Source organism: Hemiscyllium ocellatum, chromosome 11 (assembly GCF_020745735.1).
Source record: "Hemiscyllium ocellatum isolate sHemOce1 chromosome 11, sHemOce1.pat.X.cur, whole genome shotgun sequence".
NCBI classification, from domain to species: domain Eukaryota; kingdom Metazoa; phylum Chordata; class Chondrichthyes; order Orectolobiformes; family Hemiscylliidae; genus Hemiscyllium; species Hemiscyllium ocellatum.
The window spans coordinates 42288853-42308429 of NC_083411.1; positions in this window are offsets into that span (position 1 = coordinate 42288853).

The following is a 19577-nucleotide window of genomic DNA, read 5'->3' on the forward strand; positions in this document are numbered from 1 at the left end:
TGGATTCCCTATCTGAGGCAGTGCCTGTACTGATGGATTCCCTGTCTGAGGCAGTGTCAGTACCGATGAATTCCCTTTCTGAGGTAGTGTCAGTGCTGATGGATTCCCTGTCTGAGGCAGTGTCTGTACCGATGGATCCCCTGTCTTAGCAGTGTCTGTACCGATGGATTCCCTGTCTGATGCAGTGTCAGTACTGATGGATTCCCTGTCTGAGGCAGTGTCTGTACTGATGGATTCCCTGTCTGTCGCAGTGTCAGTGCTGATGGATTCCCTGTCTGAGGCAGTGTCAGTGCGGATGGATTCCCTGCCTGAGGCAGTGTCTGTACTGATGGATTCCCTGTCTGAGGTAGTGTCAGTGCTGATGGATTCCCTGTCTGAGGCAGTGCCTGCACCAATGGAATCCTCGTCTGAGGCAGTGTCTGTACTGATGGATACCCTGACTGAGGCAGTGTCTGTACCGATGGAATCCTTGTCTGAGGCAGTGCCTGTACTGATGGATTCCCTGTCTGAGGCAGAGTCAGTACCAATGGATTCCCTGTCTGAGGTAGTGCCAGTGCTGATGGATTCCCTGTCTGAGGCAGTGTCACTACCGATGGTTTCCCTGTCTGAGGCAGTGTCAGTGCTGATGGCTTCCCTGTCTTAGGCAGTGTCTGTACCGATGGATTCCCTGTCTGAGGCAGTGTCTGTACTGATGGATTCCCTATCTGTCGCAGTGTCAGTGCTGATGGATTCCCTGTCTGAGGCAGTGTCAGTGCGGATGGATTCCCTGCCTGAGGCAGTGTCTATACTGATGGATTCCCTGTCGGAGGCAGTGTTTGTCATGATGGATTCCCTGTCTGAGGCAGTGTCTGTAGTGTTAGATTCCCTGTATGTGGCAGTCTGTACTGATGGATACCCTGTCTGAGGCAGTGTCTGTACCGATGGATTCCCTGTCTGAGGCAGTGTCAGAGCGGATGGATTCCCTGTCTGAGGCAGTGTCTGTACTGATGGATTCCCTGTCAGAGGCAGTGTCAGTCCCGATGGATTCCCTGCCTGAGGCAGTGTCTGTACTGATGGATTCCCTGTCTGAGGCACTGTCAGTACCGATGGATTCCCTGTCTGAGCCAGTGTCAGTGCTGATGGCGTCCCTGTCTTAAGCAGTGTCTGTACTGTTGGATACCATGTCTGAGGCAGTGTCTGTACTGATCGATTCCCTGTCTGAGGCAGTGTCAGTACCGATGGATTCCCTGTCTGAGGTAGTGTCTGTAGTGATAGATTCCCTGTCTGAGGCTGTGTCTGTACTGATGGATACCCTGTCTGAGGCAGTGTCTGTACTGATGGATTCCCTGCCTGAGACAGTGTCAGTACTGATGGATTCCCTGTCTGAGGCAGTGTCAGTACTGATGGATTCCCTGTCTGAGGCAGTGCCTGCACTGATGGATTCCCTTTCTGAGGCAGTGTCTGTACCGATGGATTCCCTGTCTGAAGCAGTGTCAGTACTGATGGATTCCTTGTCTGAGGCAATGTCAGTGCTGATGGATTCCCTATCTGAGGCAGTGGCAGTGCTGATGGATTCCCTGTCTGAGGCAGTGTCTGTACCGATGGATTCCCTGCCTGAGGCAGTGTCAATGCTGATAGATTCCCTGCCTGAGGCAGTGTCTGTCCCGATGGATGCCCTGTATGAGGCAATGTCTGTACTGATGCATTCCCTCTCTGAGGCAGTGTCTGTACTGATGGAATCCCTGTCTGAGGCAGTGTCGGAACTGATGGATTGCCTACCTGAGGCAGTCTCTGTACCGATGGATTCCCTGTCTGAGGCAATATCTGTACTGATGGATTCCCTGTCTGAGGCAGTGTCTGTACTGATGGATTCCCTGTCTGTGGTACTGTCAGTACCGATGGATTCCCTGTCTGAGGCAGTGTCAGTGCTGATGGCTTCCCTGTCTTAGGCAGTGTCTGTACCGATGGATTCCCTGTCTGAGGCAGGGTCTGTACTGATGGATTCCCTGTATGAGGCAGTGTCTGTACTGATGGATTCCCTGCCTGAGGCAGTGTCTGTATTGATGGATTCCCTGTATGAGACAGTGTCTGTACTGATGGATTCCCTGCCTGATGCAGTGTCTGTACTGATGGATTCCCTGTCTGAGGTAGTGCCTGTACTGATGGATTCCCTGCCTGAGGCAGTGTCAGAACTGATGGCCTCCCAGTCTGAGGCAGTGTCTGTACTGCTGGATTCCCTGTCTGAGGTAGTGCCTGTACTGATGGATTCCCTGTCTGAGGCAGTGTCAGTACCGATGAATTCCCTTTCTGAGGTAGTGTCAGTGCTGATGGATTCCCTGTCTGACGCAGTGTCTGTACTGATGAATTCCTTGTCTGATGCAGTGTCTGTACCGATGGATCCCCTGTCTTAGCAGTGTCTGTACCGATGGATTCCCTGTCTGATGCAGTGTCAGTACTGATGGATTCCCTGTCTGAGGCAGTGTCTGTACTGATGGACTCCCTGTCTGTCGCAGTGTCAGTGCTGATGGATTCCCTGTCTGAGGCAGTGTCAGTGCGGATGGATTCCCTGCCTCAGGCAGTGTCTGTACTGATGGATTCCCTGTCTGAGGTAGTGTCAGTGCTGATGGATTCCCTGTCTGAGGCAGTGCCTGCACCAATGGAATCCTTGTCTGAGGCAGTGTCTGTACCGATGGAATCCTTGTCTGAGGCAGTGCCTGTACTGATGGATTCCCTGTCTGAGGCAGAGTCAGTACCAATGGATTCCCTGTCTGAGGTAGTGCCAGTGCTGATGGATTCCCTGTCTGAGGCAGCGCCTGTACTGAGGGAATCCATGTCTGAGGCAGTGTCTGTAGTGATAGATTCCCTGTATGAGGCAGTGCCTGTACTGATGGATACACTGTCTGAGGCAGTGTCTGTAGTGATGGATTCCCTGCCTGAGGCAGTGACATTGCTGTTGGATTCCCTGCCTGAGGCAGAGTCTGTACTGATTAATTCCCTGTCTGAGGCAGTGTCAGTGCCGATGGATTCCCTGTCTGAGGCAGTGTCTGTACTAATGGATTCCCTGTCTGAGGCAGTGTCTGTCCTGATGGATTCCCTGCCTGAGGCAGTGTCAGAACTGATGGATTCCCTGTCTGAGGCAGTGTCAGTACCGATGGAATCCCTGTCTGAGGCAGTGTCAGTGCTGATGGATTCCCTGTCTAAGGCAGTATCTGTACCGATGGATTCCCCGTCTGAGGCAGTGTCTGTCCCGATGGATTCCCCGTCTGAGGCAGTGTCTGTACTGATGTATTCCCTGTCTGAGGCAGTGTCTGTACCGATGGATTCCTGTCTGAGGCAGTGTCAGGACTGATGGATTCCCTGTCTGAAGCAGTGTCTGTAGTGATCGATTCCCTGTATGAGGCAGTGCCTGTACTGATGGATACCCTGTCTGAGGCAGTGTCTGTACTGATGGATTCGCTGTCTGGGGCAGTGTCTGTACTGATGGATCCCCTGTCAGAGGCAGTGACAGTGCTGGTGGATTCCCTGTCTGACGCAGTGTCTGTACTGATGAATTCCTTGTCTGATGCAGTGTCTGTACCGATGGATTCCTTGTCTGAGGCAATGTCAGTGCTGATGGATTCCCTATCTGAGGCAGTGGCAGTGCTGATGGATTCCCTGTCTGAGGCAGTGTCTGTACCGATGGATTCCCTGCCTGAGGCAGTGTCAATGCTGATAGATTCCCTGCCTGAGGCAGTGTCTGTCCCGATGGATGCCCTGTATGAGGCAATGTCTGTACTGATGGATTCCCTCTCTGAGGCAGTGTCTGTACTGATGGAATCCCTGTCTGAGGCAGTGTCGGAACTGATGGATTGCCTACCTGAGGCAGTCTCTGTACCGATGGATTCCCTGTCTGAGGCAGTATCTGTACTGATGGATTCCCTGTCTGAGGCAGTGTCTGTACTGATGGATTCCCTGTCTGAGGCAGTGTCAGTACCGATGAATTCCCTTTCTGAGGTAGTGTCAGTGCTGATGGATTCCCTGTCTGAGGCAGTGTCTGTACTGATGAATTCCTTGTCTGATGCAGTGTCTGTACCGATGGATCCCCTGTCTTAGCAGTGTCTGTACCGATGGATTCCCTGTCTGATGCAGTGTCAGTACTGATGGATTCCCTGTCTGAGGCAGTGTCTGTACTGATGGATTCCCTGTCTGTCGCAGTGTCAGTGCTGATGGATTCCCTGTCTGAGGCAGTGTCAGTGCGGATGGATTCCCTGCCTGAGGCAGTGTCTGTACCAATGGAATCCTTGTCTGAGGCAGTGCCTGTACTGATGGATTCCCTGTCTGAGGCAGAGTCAGTACCAATGGATTCCCTGTCTGAGGTAGTGCCAGTGCTGATGGATTCCCTGTCTGAGGCAGTGTCACTACCGATGGATTCCCTGTCTGAGGCAGTGTCAGTGCTGATGGCTTCCCTGTCTTACGCAGTGTCTGTACCGATGGATTCCCTGTCTGAGGCAGTGTCTGTACTGATGGATTCCCTATCTGTCGCAGTGTCAGTGCTGATGGATTCCCTGTCTGAGGCAGTGTCAGTGCGGATGGATTCCCTGCCTGAGGCAGTTTCTATACTGATGGATTCCCTGTCGGAGGCAGTGTTTGTCATGATGGATTCCCTGTCTGAGGCAGTGTCTGTAGTGTTAGATTCCCTGTATGTGGCAGTCTGTACTGATGGATACCCTGTCTGAGGCAGTGTCTGTACCGATGGATTCCCTGTCTAAGGCAGTGTCAGAGCGGATGGATTCCCTGTCTGAGGCAGTGTCTGTACTGATGGATTCCCTGTCAGAGGCAGTGTCAGTCCCGATGGATTCCCTGCCTGAGGCAGTGTCTGTACTGATGGATTCCCTGTCTGAGGCACTGTCAGTACCGATGGATTCCCTGTCTGAGCCAGTGTCAGTGCTGATGGCGTCCCTGTCTTAAGCAGTGTCTGTACTGTTGGATACCATGTCTGAGGCAGTGTCTGTACTGATCGATTCCCTGTCTGAGGCAGTGTCAGTACCGATGGATTCCCTGTCTGAGGCAGTGTCTGTAGTGATAGATTCCCTGTCTGAGGCTGTGTCTGTACTGTTGGATACCCTGTCTGAGGCAGTGTCTGTACTGATGGATTCCCTGTCTGAGGCAGTGTCAGTACTGATGGATTCCCTGTCTGAGGCAGTGCCTGCACTGATGGATTCCCTTTCTGAGGCAGTGTCTGTACCGATGGATTCCCTGTCTGAAGCAGTGTCAGTACTGATGGATTCCTTGTCTGAGGCAATGTCAGTGCTGATGGATTCCCTATCTGAGGCAGTGGCAGTGCTGATGGATTCCCTGTCTGAGGCAGTGTCTGTACCGATGGATTCCCTGCCTGAGGCAGTGTCAATGCTGATAGATTCCCTGCCTGAGGCAGTGTCTGTCCCGATGGATGCCCTGTATGAGGCAATGTCTGTACTGATGCATTCCCTCTCTGAGGCAGTGTCTGTACTGATGGAATCCCTGTCTGAGGCAGTGTCGGAACTGATGGATTGCCTACCTGAGGCAGTCTCTGTACCGATGGATTCCCTGTCTGAGGCAGTATCTGTACTGATGGATTCCCTGTCTGAGGCAGTGTCTGTACTGATGGATTCCCTGTCTGTGGCACTGTCAGTACCGATGGATTCCCTGTCTGAGGCAGTGTCAGTGCTGATGGCTTCCCTGTCTTAGGCAGTGTCTGTACCGATGGATTCCCTGTCTGAGGCAGGGTCTGTACTGATGGATTCCCTGTATGAGGCAGTGTCTGTACTGATGGATTCCCTGCCTGAGGCAGTGTCTGTATTGATGGATTCCCTGTATGAGACAGTGTCTGTACTGATGGATTCCCTGTCTGTGGCACTGTCAGTACCGATGGATTCCCTATCTGAGGCAGTGTCAGTGCTGATGGCTTCCCTGTCTTAGGCAGTGTCTGTACCGATGGATTCCCTGTCTGAGGCAGGGTCTGTACTGATGGATTCCCTGTATGAGGCAGTGTCTGTACTGATGGATTCCCTGCCTGAGGCAGTGTCTGTATTGACGGATTCCCTGTATGAGACAGTGTCTGTACTGATGGATTCCCTGCCTGATGCAGTGTCTGTACTGATGGATTCCCTGTCTGAGGTAGTGCCTGTACTGATGGATTCCCTGCCTGAGGCAGTGTCAGAACTGATGGCCTCCCAGTCTGAGGCAGTGTCTGTACTGCTGGATTCCCTGTCTGAGGCAGTGCCTGTACTGATGGATTCCCTGTCTGAGGCAGTGTCAGTACCGATGAATTCCCTTTCTGAGGTAGTGTCAGTGCTGATGGATTCCCTGTCTGACGCAGTGTCTGTACTGATGAATTCCTTGTCTGATGCAGTGTCTGTACCGATGGATCCCCTGTCTTAGCAGTGTCTGTACCGATGGATTCCCTGTCTGATGCAGTGTCAGTACTGATGGATTCCCTGTCTGAGGCAGTGTCTGTACTGATGGACTCCCTGTCTGTCGCAGTGTCAGTGCTGATGGATTCCCTGACTGAGGCAGTGTCAGTGCGGATGGATTCCCTGCCTGAGGCAGTGTCTGTACTGATGGATTCCCTGTCTGAGGTAGTGTCAGTGCTGATGGATTCCCTGTCTGAGGCAGTGCCTGCACCAATGGAATCCTTGTCTGAGGCAGTGTCTGTACCGATGGAATCCTTGTCTGAGGCAGTGTCTGTACTGATGGATTCCCTGTCTGAGGCAGAGTCAGTACCAATGGATTCCCTGTCTGAGGTAGTGCCAGTGCTGATGGATTCCCTGTCTGAGGCAGCGCCTGTACTGAGGGATTCCATGTCTGAGGCAGTGTCTGTAGTGATAGATTCCCTGTATGAGGCAGTGCCTGTACTGATGGATACACTGTCTGAGGCAGTGTCTGTAGTGATGGATTCCCTGCCTGAGGCAGTGACATTGCTGTTGGATTCCCTGCCTGAGGCAGAGTCTGTACTGATTAATTCCCTGTCTGAGGCAGTGTCAGTGCCGATGGATTCCCTGTCTGAGGCAGTGTCTGTACTAATGGATTCCCTGTCTGAGGCAGTGTCTGTCCTGATGGATTCCCTGCCTGAGGCAGTGTCAGAACTGATGGATTCCCTGTCTGAGGCAGTGTCAGTACCGATGGAATCCCTGTCTGAGGCAGTGTCAGTGCTGATGGATTCCCTGTCTAAGGCAGTATCTGTACCGATGGATTCCCCGTCTGAGGCAGTGTCTGTCCCGATGGATTCCCCGTCTGAGGCAGTGTCTGTACTGATGTATTCCCTGTCTGAGGCAGTGTCTGTACCGATGGATTCCCTGTCTGAGGCAGTGTCAGGACTGATGGATTCCCTGTCTGAAGCAGTGTCTGTAGTGATCGATTCCCTGTATGAGGCAGTGCCTGTACTGATGGATACCCTGTCTGAGGCAGTGTCTGTACTGATGGATTCGCTGTCTGGGGCAGTGTCTGTACTGATGGATCCCCTGTCAGAGGCAGTGACAGTGCTGGTGGATTCCCTGTCTGACGCAGTGTCTGTACTGATGAATTCCTTGTCTGATGCAGTGTCTGTACCGATGGATTCCTTGTCTGAGGCAATGTCAGTGCTGATGGATTCCCTATCTGAGGCAGTGGCAGTGCTGATGGATTCCCTGTCTGAGGCAGTGTCTGTACCGATGGATTCCCTGCCTGAGGCAGTGTCAATGCTGATAGATTCCCTGCCTGAGGCAGTGTCTGTCCCGATGGATGCCCTGTATGAGGCAATGTCTGTACTGATGCATTCCCTCTCTGAGGCAGTGTCTGTACTGATGGAATCCCTGTCTGAGGCAGTGTCGGAACTGATGGATTGCCTACCTGAGGCAGTCTCTGTACCGATGGATTCCCTGTCTGAGGCAGTATCTGTACTGATGGATTCCCTGTCTGAGGCAGTGTCTGTACTGATGGATTCCCTGTCTGTGGCACTGTCAGTACCGATGGATTCCCTATCTGAGGCAGTGTCAGTGCTAATGGCTTCCCTGTCTTAGGCAGTGTCTGTACCGATGGATTCCCTGTCTGAGGCAGGGTCTGTACTGATGGATTCCCTGTATGAGGCAGTGTCTGTACTGATGGATTCCCTGCCTGAGGCAGTGTCTGTACTGATGGATTCCCTGTATGAGACAGTGTCTGTACTGATGGATTCCCTGCCTGAGGCAGTGTCTGTACTGATGGATTCCCTGTCTGAGGTAGTGCCTGTACTGATGGATTCCCTGCCTGAGGCAGTGTCAGAACTGATGGCCTCCCAGTCTGAGGCAGTGTCTGTACTGCTGGATTCCCTGTCTGAGGCAGTGCCTGTACTGATGGATTCCCTGTCTGAGGCAGTGTCAGTACCGATGAATTCCCTTTCTGAGGTAGTGTCAGTGCTGATGGATTCCCTGTCTGACGCAGTGTCTGTACTGATGAATTCCTTGTCTGATGCAGTGTCTGTACCGATGGATCCCCTGTCTTATCAGTGTCTGTACCGATGGATTCCCTGTCTGATGCAGTGTCAGTACTGATGGATTCCCTGTCTGAGGCAGTGTCTGTACTGATGGACTCCCTGTCTGTCGCAGTGTCAGTGCTGATGGATTCCCTGTCTGAGGCAGTGTCAGTGCGGATGGATTCCCTGCCTGAGGCAGTGTCTGTACTGATGGATTCCCTGTCTGAGGTAGTGTCAGTGCTGATGGATTCCCTGTCTGAGGCAGTGCCTGCACCAATGGAATCCTTGTCTGAGGCAGTGTCTGTACCGATGGAATCCTTGTCTGAGGCAGTGCCTGTACTGATGGATTCCCTGTCTGAGGCAGAGTCAGTACCAATGGATTCCCTGTCTGAGGTAGTGCCAGTGCTGATGGATTCCCTGTCTGAGGCAGCGCCTGTACTGAGGGATTCCATGTCTGAGGCAGTGTCTGTAGTGAAAGATTCCCTGTATGAGGCAGTGCCTGTACTGATGGATACACTGTCTGAGGCAGTGTCTGTAGTGATGGATTCCCTGCCTGAGGCAGTGACATTGCTGTTGGATTCCCTGCCTGAGGCAGAGTCTGTACTGATTAATTCCCTCTCTGAGGCAGTGTCAGTGCCGATGGATTCCCTGTCTGAGGCAGTGTCTGTACTAATGGATTCCCTGTCTGAGGCAGTGTCTGTCCTGATGGATTCCCTGCCTGAGGCAGTGTCAGAACTGATGGATTCCCTGTCTGAGGCAGTGTCAGTACCGATGGAATCCCTGTCTGAGGCAGTGTCAGTGCTGATGGATTCCCTGTCTAAGGCAGTATCTGTACCGATGGATTCCCCGTCTGAGGCAGTGTCTGTCCCGATGGATTCCCCGTCTGAGGCAGTGTCTGTACTGATGTATTCCCTGTCTGAGGCAGTGTCTGCACCGATGGATTCCCTGTCTGAGGCAGTGTCAGGACTGATGGATTCCCTGTCTGAAGCAGTGTCTGTAGTGATCGATTACCTGTATGAGGCAGTGCCTGTACTGATGGATACCCTGTCTGAGGCAGTGTCTGTACTGATGGATTCGCTGTCTGGGGCAGTGTCTGTACTGATGGATCCCCTGTCAGAGGCAGTGACAGTGCTGGTGGATTCCCTGCCTGAGGCAGTATCTGTACTGATGGATTCCCTGTCTGAGGCAGTGTCTGTACTAATGGATTTCCTGTCTAAGGCAGTATCTGTACCGATGGATTCCCCGTCTGAGGCAGTGTCTGTACCGATGGATTCCCCGTCTGAGGCAGTGTCTGTACTGATGTATTCCCTGTCTGAGGCAGTGTCGGAACTGATGGATTCCCTGTCTGAGGCAGTGTCAGTACCGATGGATTCCCTGTCTGAGGCACTGTCAGTGCTGATGGATTCCCTGTCTAAGGCAGTGTCTGTACCGATGGATTCCCAGTCTGAGGCAGTGTCTGTACTGATGGATTCCCTGTCTGAGGCAGTGTCTGTACTGATGTATTCCCTGTCTGAGGTAATATCAGTACTGATGGATTCCCTGCCTGAGGCAGTGTTGGAAGTGTTGGATTCCCTGTCTGAGGCAGTGTCAGTACCGATGGATTCCCTGTCTGAGTCAGTGTCAGTGCTGATGGATTCCCTGTCTAAGGCAGTGTCTGTACCGATGGATTCCCCGTCTGCGGCAATGTCCGTACTGTTGGATTCCCTGTCTGATGCAGTGTCAGTCATGCTGGATTCCCTGTCTGAGGCAGTGCCTGTACTGATGGATTCCCTGTCTGAGGCAGTGTCTGTACCGATGGATTCCCTGTCTGAGGCAGTGTCAGTACTGATGGATTCCCTGTCTGAGGCAATGTCAGTGCTGATGGATTCCCTGTCTGAGGCAGGGTCAGTGCTGATTGATTCCCTGTCTGAGGCAGTGTCTGTACCGATGGATTCCCTGCCTGAGGCAGTGTCAGTGCTGATGGATTCCCTGTCTGAGGCAGTGTCGGAACTGATGGATTCCCTGTCTGAGGCAGTCTCTGTACCGATGGATTCCCTGTCTGAGGCAGTGTCTGTACTGATGGATTCGCTGTCTGAGGCAGTGTCACTACCGATGGATTCCCTGTCTGAGGCAGTGTCAGTGCTGATGGCTTCCCTGTCTTAGGCAGTGTCTGTACCGATGGATTCCCTGTCTGAGGCAGTGTCTGTACTGATGGATTCCCTATTTGTTGCAGTGTCAGTGCGGATGGATTCCCTGCCTGAGGCAGTGTCAGTACTGATGGATTCCCTGTCTGAGGCAATGTCAGTGCTGATGGATTCCCTGCCTGAGGCAGGGTCAGTGCTGATTGATTCCCTGTCTGAGGCAGTGTCTGTACCGATGGATTCCCTGCCTGAGGCAGTGTCAGTGCTGATGGATTCCCTGTCCGAGGCAGTTTCGGAACTGATGGATTCCCTGCCTGAGGCTGTGTCTGTAGTGATGGATTCCCTGTATGAGGCAGTGTCTGTACTTATGGATAACCTGTCTGAGGCAGTGTCTGTACTGATGGATTGCCTACCTGAGGCATTCTCTGTTCCGATGGATTCCCTGTCTGAGGCAGTGTCTGTACTGATGGATTCCCTGTCTGAGGCAGTGTCACTACCGTTGGATTCCCTGTCTGAGGCAGTGTCAGTGCTGATGGCTTCCCTGTCTTAGGCAGTGTCTGTACCGATGGATTCCCTGTCTGAGGCAGTGTCTGTACTGATGGATTCCCTATCTGTCGCATTGTCAGTGCTGATGGATTCCCTGTCTGAGGCAGTGTCAGTGCGGATGGATTCCCTGCCTGAGGCAGTGTCTATACTGATGGATTCCCTGTCGGAGGCAGTGTTTGTCATGATGGATTCCCTGTCTGAGGCAGTGTCTGTAGTGTTAGATTCCCTGTATGTGGCAGTCTGTACTGATGGATACCCTGTCTGAGGCAGTGTCTGTACCGATGGATTCCCTGTCTGAGGCAGTGTCAGAGCGGATGGATTCCCTGTCAGAGGCAGTGTCTGTACTGATGGATTCCCTGTCAGAGGCAGTGTCTGTCCCGATGGATTCCCTGTCTGAGGCAGTGTCTGAACTGATGGATTCCCTGTCTGTGGCAGTGTCAGTGCTGATGCATTCCCTGTCTGAGGCAGTGTCTGTAGTGATGGATTCCCTGTATGAGGCAGTGTCTGTACTGATGGATTCCCTGTCTGAGGCACTGTCAGTACCGATGGATTCCCTGTCTGAGCCAGTGTCAGTGCTGATGGCGTCCCTGTCTTAAGCAGTGTCTGTACTGTTGGATACCCTGTCTGAGGCAGTGTCTGTACTGATCGATTCCCTGTCTGAGGCAGTGTCAGTACCGATGGATTCCCTGTCTGAGACAGTGTCTGTAGTGATAGATTCCCTGTCTGAGGCAGTGTCTGTACTGATGGATACCCTGTCTGAGGCAGTGTCTGTACTGATGGATTCCCTGCCTGAGGCAGTGCCAGTACCGATGGATTCCCTGTCTGAGGCAGTGTCAGTACTGATGGATTCCCTGTCTGAGGCAGTGCCTGCACTGATGGATTCCCTTTCTGAGGCAGTGTCTGTACCGATGGATTCCCTGTCTGAAGCAGTGTCAGTACTGATGGATTCCTTGTCTGAGGCAATGTCAGTGCTGATGGATTCCCTATCTGAGGCAGTTGCAAATGTGTTGCTGGTCAAAGCACAGCAGGTTAGGCAGCATCTCAGGAATAGAGAATTCGACGTTTTGAGCATAAGCCCTTCATCAGGCTCGAAACGTCGAATTCTCTATTCCTGAGATGCTGCCTAACCTGCTGTGCTTTGACCAGCAACACATTTGCAGCTGTGATCTCCAGCATCTGCAGACCTCATTTTTTACTATCTGAGGCAGTGGCAGTGCTGATGGATTCCCTGTCTGAGGCAGTGTCTGTACCGATGGATTCCCTGCCTGAGGCAATGTCAGTGCGGATGGATTCCCTGCCTGAGGCAGTGCCTGTCCCGATGGATGCCCTGTATGAGGCAATGTCTGAACTCATGCATTCCCTCTCTGAGGCAGTGTCTGTACTGATGTAATCCCTGTCTGAGGCAGTGTCTGTACTGATGGATTCCCTGTCTGTGGCACTGTCAGTACCGATGGATTCCCTGTCTGAGGCAGTGTCAGTGCTGATGGCTTCCCTGTCTTAGGCAGTGTCTGTACCGATGGATTCCCTGTCTGAGGCAGGGTCTGTACTGATGGATTCCCTGTATGAGGCAGTGTCTGTACTGATGGATTCCCTGCCTGAGGCAGTGTCTGTACTGATGGATTCCCTGTCTGAGGTAGTGCCTGTACTGATGGATTCCCTGCCTGAGGCAGTGTCGGAACTGATGGACTCCCTGTCTGAGGCAGTGTCTGTACTGCTGGATTCCCTGTCTGAGGCAGTGCCTGTACTGATGGATTCCCTGTCTGAGGCATTGTCAGTACCGATGAATTCCCTTTCTGAGGTAGTGTCAGTGCTGATGGATTCCCTGTCTGACGCAGTGTCCGTACTGATGAATTCCTTGTCTGATGCAGTGTCTGTACCGATGGATCCCCTGTCTTAGCAGTGTCTGTACCGATGGATTCCCTGTCTGATGCAGTGTCAGTACTGATGGATTCCCTGTCTGAGGCAGTGTCTGTACTGATGGATTCCCTGCCTGAGGCAGTGTCTGTACTGATGGATTCCCTGTCTGAGGTAGAACATAGAACATAGAACATAGAAGGATACAGCGCAGTACAGGCCCTTCGGCCCTCGATGTTGCGCCGACCGAATCCTACCTAACCTATACTAGCCCAATAACTTCCAAATGCCTATCCAATGCCCGCTTAAATGACCATAAAGAAGGAGAGTTCACCACTGAAACGGGCAGGGCATTCCATGAACTCACAACCCGCTGTGTGAAGAATCTACCCCTAACATCTGTCCTATACCTACCACCCCTTAGTTTAAAGCTATGTCCCCTAGTAACACCTGACTCCATTAGCGGTAAAAGGTTCTTAGTATCTACCCTATCTAAACCCCTAATCATCTTATACACTTCTATCAGATCTCCCCTAAACCTTCTCTTCTCCAATGAGAACAGCCCCAAGTGCCTCAGCCTTTCCTCATAAGATTTTCCTACCATTCCAGGCAACATCCTGGTAAACCTCCTCTGCACTCGTTCTAAAGCTTCCACATCCTTCCTATAGTATGGCGACCAAAACTGCACACAATACTCCAGATGAGGCCACACCAGAGTCTTATACAACTGCAACATGACCTCAGGACTCCGGAACTCAATTCCTCTGCCAATAAAGCCCAGTACACCATATGCCTTCCTCACAGCACTATTTACCTGGGTGGCAACTTTCAGAGATCTGTGTACATGGACACCAAGATCCCTCTGCTCATCCACACTACCAAGTAGCCTACCATTAGCCCAGTAATCCATCATCTTGTTATTCCTACCAAAGTGAACGACTTCGCACTTAGCTACATTGAATTCCATTTGCCACATTTCCGCCCAGCTCTGCAACTTATCTATATCCCGCTGTAACCTACCACTTCCTTCCTCACTATCCACAACTCCACCGACTTTTGTGTCATCCGCAAACTTGCTTACCCAGCTTTCAAGTCCTTCCTCTAGATCATTTATAAAGATAACAAAAAGCAATGGTCCCAAAACAGATCCTTGTGGTACACCGCTAGTAACTGCGCTCCAAGATGAACATAATCCATCAACTACTACCCTCTGTCTCCTTCCAGCCAGCCAATTCCTAATCCAAACCTCTAATGTATCCTCAATGCCATACCTCCGAAGTTTTAGCATTAGCCTACCATGGGGAACCTTATTGAACGCCTTACTAAAATCCATATACACAACATCTACTGCTTTACCCTCATCCACTTCCTTGGTCACCTTCTCAAAGAACTCAATAAGGTTTGTGAGGCACGACCTGCCCTTCACAAAACCATGCTGGCTATCCCTGATCACGTTATTCCTACCCAGATGTTCATAAATCTTATCCCTTACCATTCTCTCTAAGACTTTGCCCACCACTGAAGTCAGACTCACCGGCCTATAGTTGCTAGGGCTATCCCTACTCCCTTTCTTGAACAATGGGACCACATTCGCTATCCTCCAGTCCTCTGGTACTATTCCTGTTGACAACGATGACATAAAAATCCAGGCCAATGGCTCTGCTATCTCCTCCCTAGCTTCCCATAGGATCCTGGGGTAAATGCCATCAGGCCCAGGAGACTTATCTATATTCATCCTTTCCAATATTCCCAAAACCTCTTCCCTGCATATTTCCAGGGCATCCATTCTAATTATTTGTGATTCCATATTCACATCAGCAACAGTGTCCTGTTCCTGAGTGAATACTGATGAAAAGTACTGATTTAATGTCTCTCCAATCTCCTCCGCCTCCACACACAACTTTCCACTACTATCCTTGACTGGACCGATACCTACCCTAGTCATCCTTTTATTCTTGACATACCTATAGAAAGCCTTTGGGTTTTCCCTAATCCTACCAGCTAAAGACTTTTCATGTCCCCTTCTCGCTTTTCTTAGCTCCCTCTTTAGCTCCTTCCTGGCTACCTTATAACTCTCAATCGCCCCTACTGAACCTTCACGCCTCATCTTTACATATGCCGCCTTCTTCCCTTTCACAAGGGACTCCAATTCCTTACTAAACCACGGCTGCCTCACAAGGCCCTTTACACCATGCCTGACTGGTACATACCTATCGAGGACACGCAGTAGCTGCTCCTTGAACACTCCCCACATCTCATTAGTGTTCTTCTCTTGAAGCCTGTTTTTCCAATCCACACATCCTAAGTCATGCCTCACAGCATCATAATTTCCCTGCCCCCAGCTATAGCTCTTGCCCTGCGGCACACGATTATCCCTCTCCATCACTAAAGTAAAAGTCACCGAGTTGTGGTCACTGTCCCCGAAGTGCTCACCTACCTCCAAGTCCAACACCTGGCCTGGTTCATTACCTAGAACCAAATCCAATATAGCCTCCCCTCTTGTTGGCCTGTCGACATATTGTGTCAGGAAACCCTCCTGCACACATTGTACAAACACCGACCCATCTAATGAACTCGAGCTATAGCTCTCCCAGTCAATATCTGGGAAGTTAAAGTCCCCCATAACAACCACCCTGCTACCTTCACTCTTTTCCTGAATCATCCTCGCAATATTATCCTCTACTTCTCTAGGACTATTAGGAGGCCTGTAGAAAACACCTAACAGGGTGACCTCACCTTTCCTATTTCTAACCTCAGCCCAAACTACCTCAGATGGCAAGTCCTCTTCCATCATCCATTCCACTGCTGTGATACTGTCTTTGACAAGTAATGCCACGCCTCCCCCTTTTTTACCCCCATGTCTGATCCTACTAAAACATTTGAACCCTGGAACGTGCAACAGCCATTCTTGTCCCTGTTCTACCCACGTCTCTGTAATGGCCACAACATCGAAGTCCCAGGTACCAACCCACGCTGCAAGTTCACCTACCTTATTCCTTATACTTCTGGCATTGAAGTATACACACTTCAATCCACCTTTCTGGTTACAGTCACCCTCCTTAGAGATCGCTGCATTATTCCTAACCTCCCTACACTCAAGGTCCTGTACCCTAAAGCTACAGTCCTGGTTCCCATGCCCCCGCGGAGTTAGTTTAAACCCTCCCAAAGAGCACTAGCAAACCTCCCCCCAAGGATACTGGTGCCCCTCAGGTTCAAGTGTAGACCATCCTTTTTATAGAGGTCCCACCTTCCCCAGAAAGGACCCCAGTTATCCAGAAACCGGAATCCCTCCCTCCTGCACCATCCCTGTAGCCACGCATTTAACTGCTCTCTCTCCCTGTTCCTCGACTCTCTATCACGTGGCACGGGTAACAAACCAGAGACTACAACTCTGTTTGTTCTAACTCTGAGCTTCCAACCTAGCTCCCTGAAAGCCTGCCTTACATCCTCACCCTTCTTCCTACCTATATCGTTGGTGCCAACGTGGACCACGATCTGGGGCTGCTCCCCCTCCCCCTTAAGGACCCGGAAAACACGATCAGCGACATCACGTACCCTTGCACCTGGGAGGCAACATACCAAACGTGAGTCCCTGTCGCCCCCACAAAACCGTCTGTCTGTACCCCTCACTATCGAGTCCCCAAGAACAATTGCTCTACCTTTCTCCACCCTACCCTTCTGAGCAACGGGGCCAGGCTCCGTGCCAGAGGACTGAACCTCGTTGCTTGCCCCTGGTAAGTCATCCCCCCCACAAGTATCCAAAACGGTATACTTGTTCTTGAGGTAGTGTCATTGCTGATGGATTCCCTGTCTGAGGCAGTGCCTGCACCAATGGATTCCCTGTCTGAGGCAGTGTCTGTACTGATGGATACCCTGACTGAGGCAGTGTCTGTACCGATGGAATCCTTGTCTGAGGCAGTGCCTGTACTGATGGATTCCCTGTCTGAGGCAGAGTCAGTACCAATGGATTCCCTGTCTGAGGTAGTGCCAGTGCTGATGGATTCCCTGTCTGAGGCAGCGCCTGTACGGATGGATTCCATGTCTGAGGCAGTGTCTGTACTGATGGATTCCCTGTCTGTCGCAGTGTCAGTGCTGATGGATTCCCTGTCTGAGGCAGTGTCAGTGCTGATGGATTCCCTGTCTGAGGCAGTGTCTGGACTGATAGATTCCCTGTCTGAGGCAGTGTCTGTACTGATGGATTCCCTGTCTGAGGCAGTGTCAGTGCAGATGGACTCCCTGTCTGAGGCAGTGTCTGCACCGATGGATTCCCTGTCTGAGTCAGTGTCTGTACTGATGGATTCCCTGTCTGAGGCAGTGTCTGTAGTGATAGATTCCCTGTATGAGGCAGTGCCTGTACTGATGGATACACTGTCTGAGGCAGTGTCTGTAGTGATGGATTCCCTGCCTGAGGCAGTGACATTGCTGTTGGATTCCCTGCCTGAGGCAGAGTCTGTACTGATTGATTCCCTGTCTGAGGCAGTTTCAGTGCCGATGGATTCCCTGTCTGAGGCAGTGTCTGTACTAATGGATTCCCTGTCTGAGGCAGTGTCTGTCCTGATGGATTCCCTGCCTGAGGCAGTGTCGGAACTGATGGATTCCCTGTCTGAGGCAGTGTCAGTACCGATGGAATCCCTGTCTGAGGCAGTGTCAGTGCTGATGGATTCCCTGTCTAAGGCAGTATCTGTACCGATGGATTCCCCGTCTGAGGCAGTGTCTGTACCGATGGATTCCCCGTCTGAGGCAGTGTCTGTACTGATGTATTCCCTGTCTGAGGCAGTGTCTGTACCGATGGATTCCCTGTCTGAGGCAGTGTCTGTACTGATGGATTCCCTGTCTGAAGCAGTGTCTGTAGTGATCGATTCCCTGTATGAGGCAGTGCCTGTACTGATGGATACCCTGTCTGAGGCAGTGTCTGTACTAATGGATTTCCTGTCTGAGGCAGTGTCTGTCCTGATGGTTTGCCTGCCTGAGGCAGTGTCGGAACTGATGGATTCCCTGTCTGAGGCACTGTCAGTGCTGATGGATTCCCTGTCTCAGGCAGTGTCTGTACCGATGGATTCCCTGTCTGAGGCAGTGTCTTTACTGATGGATTCCCTGTCTGAGGCAGTGTCTGTACTGATGGATTCCCTGTCTGAGGTAATGTCTGTACTGATGGATTCCCTGCCTGAGGCAGTGTTGGAAGTGTTGGATTCCCTGTCTGAGGCAATGTCAGTACCGATGGATTCCCTGTCTGAGTCAGTGTCAGTGCTGATGGATTCCCTGTCTAAGGCAGTGTCTGTACCGATGGATTCCCCGTCTGCGGCAGTGTCCGTACTGTTGGATTCCCTGTCTGAGGCAGTGTCAGTCCTGCTGGATTCCCTGTCTGAGGCAGTGCCTGTACTGATGGATTCCCTGTCTGAGGCAGAGTCTGTACCGATGGATTCCCTGTCTGAGGCAGTGTCAGTACTGATGGATTCCCTGTCTGAGGCAATGTCAGTGCTGATGGATTCCCTGTCTGAGGCAGGGTCAGTGCTGATTGATTCCCTGTCTGAGGCAGTGTCTGTACCGATGGATTCCCTGCCTGAGGCAGTGTCAGTGCTGATGGATTCCCTGTCTGAGGCAGTGTCGGAACTGATGGATTCCCTGCCTGAGGCTGTGTCTGTAGTGATGGATTCCCTGTATGAGGCAGTGTCTGTACTGATGGATAACCTGTCTGAGGCAGTGTCTGTACTGATGGATTGCCCCTGAGGCAGTCTCTGTACCGATGGATTCCCTGTCTGAGGCAGTGTCTGTACTGATGGATTCCCTGTCTGACGTAGTGTCACTACCGATGGATTCCCTGTCTGAGGCAGTGTCAGTGCTGATGGCTTCCCTGTCTTCGGCAGTGTCTGTTCCGATGGATTCCCTGTCTGAGGCAGTGTCTGTACTGATGCATTCCCTATTTGTCACAGTGTCAGTGCGGATGGATTCTCTGTCTGAGGCAGAGTCAGTGCGGATGGATTCCCTGCCTGAGGCAGTGTCTATACTGATGGATTCCCTGTCGGAGGCAGTGTTTGTCATGATGGATTCCCTGTCTGAGGCAGTGTCTGTAGTGTTAGATTCCCTGTATGTGGCAGTCTGTACTGATGGATACCCTGTCTGAGGCAGTGTCTGTACCGATGGATTCCCTGTCTGAGGCAGTGTCAGAGCGGATGGATTCCCTGTCAGAGGCAGTGTCTGTACTGATGGATTCCCTGTCAGAGGCAGTGTCTGTCCCGATGGATTCCCTGTCTGAGGCAGTGTCTGAACTGATGGATTCCCTGTCTGTGGCAGTGTCAGTGCTGATACATTCCCTGTCTGAGGCAGTGTCTGTAGTGATGGATTCCCTGTATGAGGCAGTGTCTGTACTGATGGATACCCTGTCTGAGGCAGTGTCTGTACTGATGGATTCCCTGCCTGAGGCAGTGTCTGTACTGATGGATTCCCTGTCTGAGGCACTGTCAGTACCGATGGATTCCCTGTCTGAGCCAGTGTCAGTGCTGATGGCGTCCCTGTCTTAAGCAGTGTCTGTACTGTTGGATACCCTGTCTGAGGCAGTGTCTGTACTGATCGATTCCCTGTCTGAGGCAGTGTCAGTACCGATGGATTCCCTGTCTGAGGCAGTGTCTGTAGTG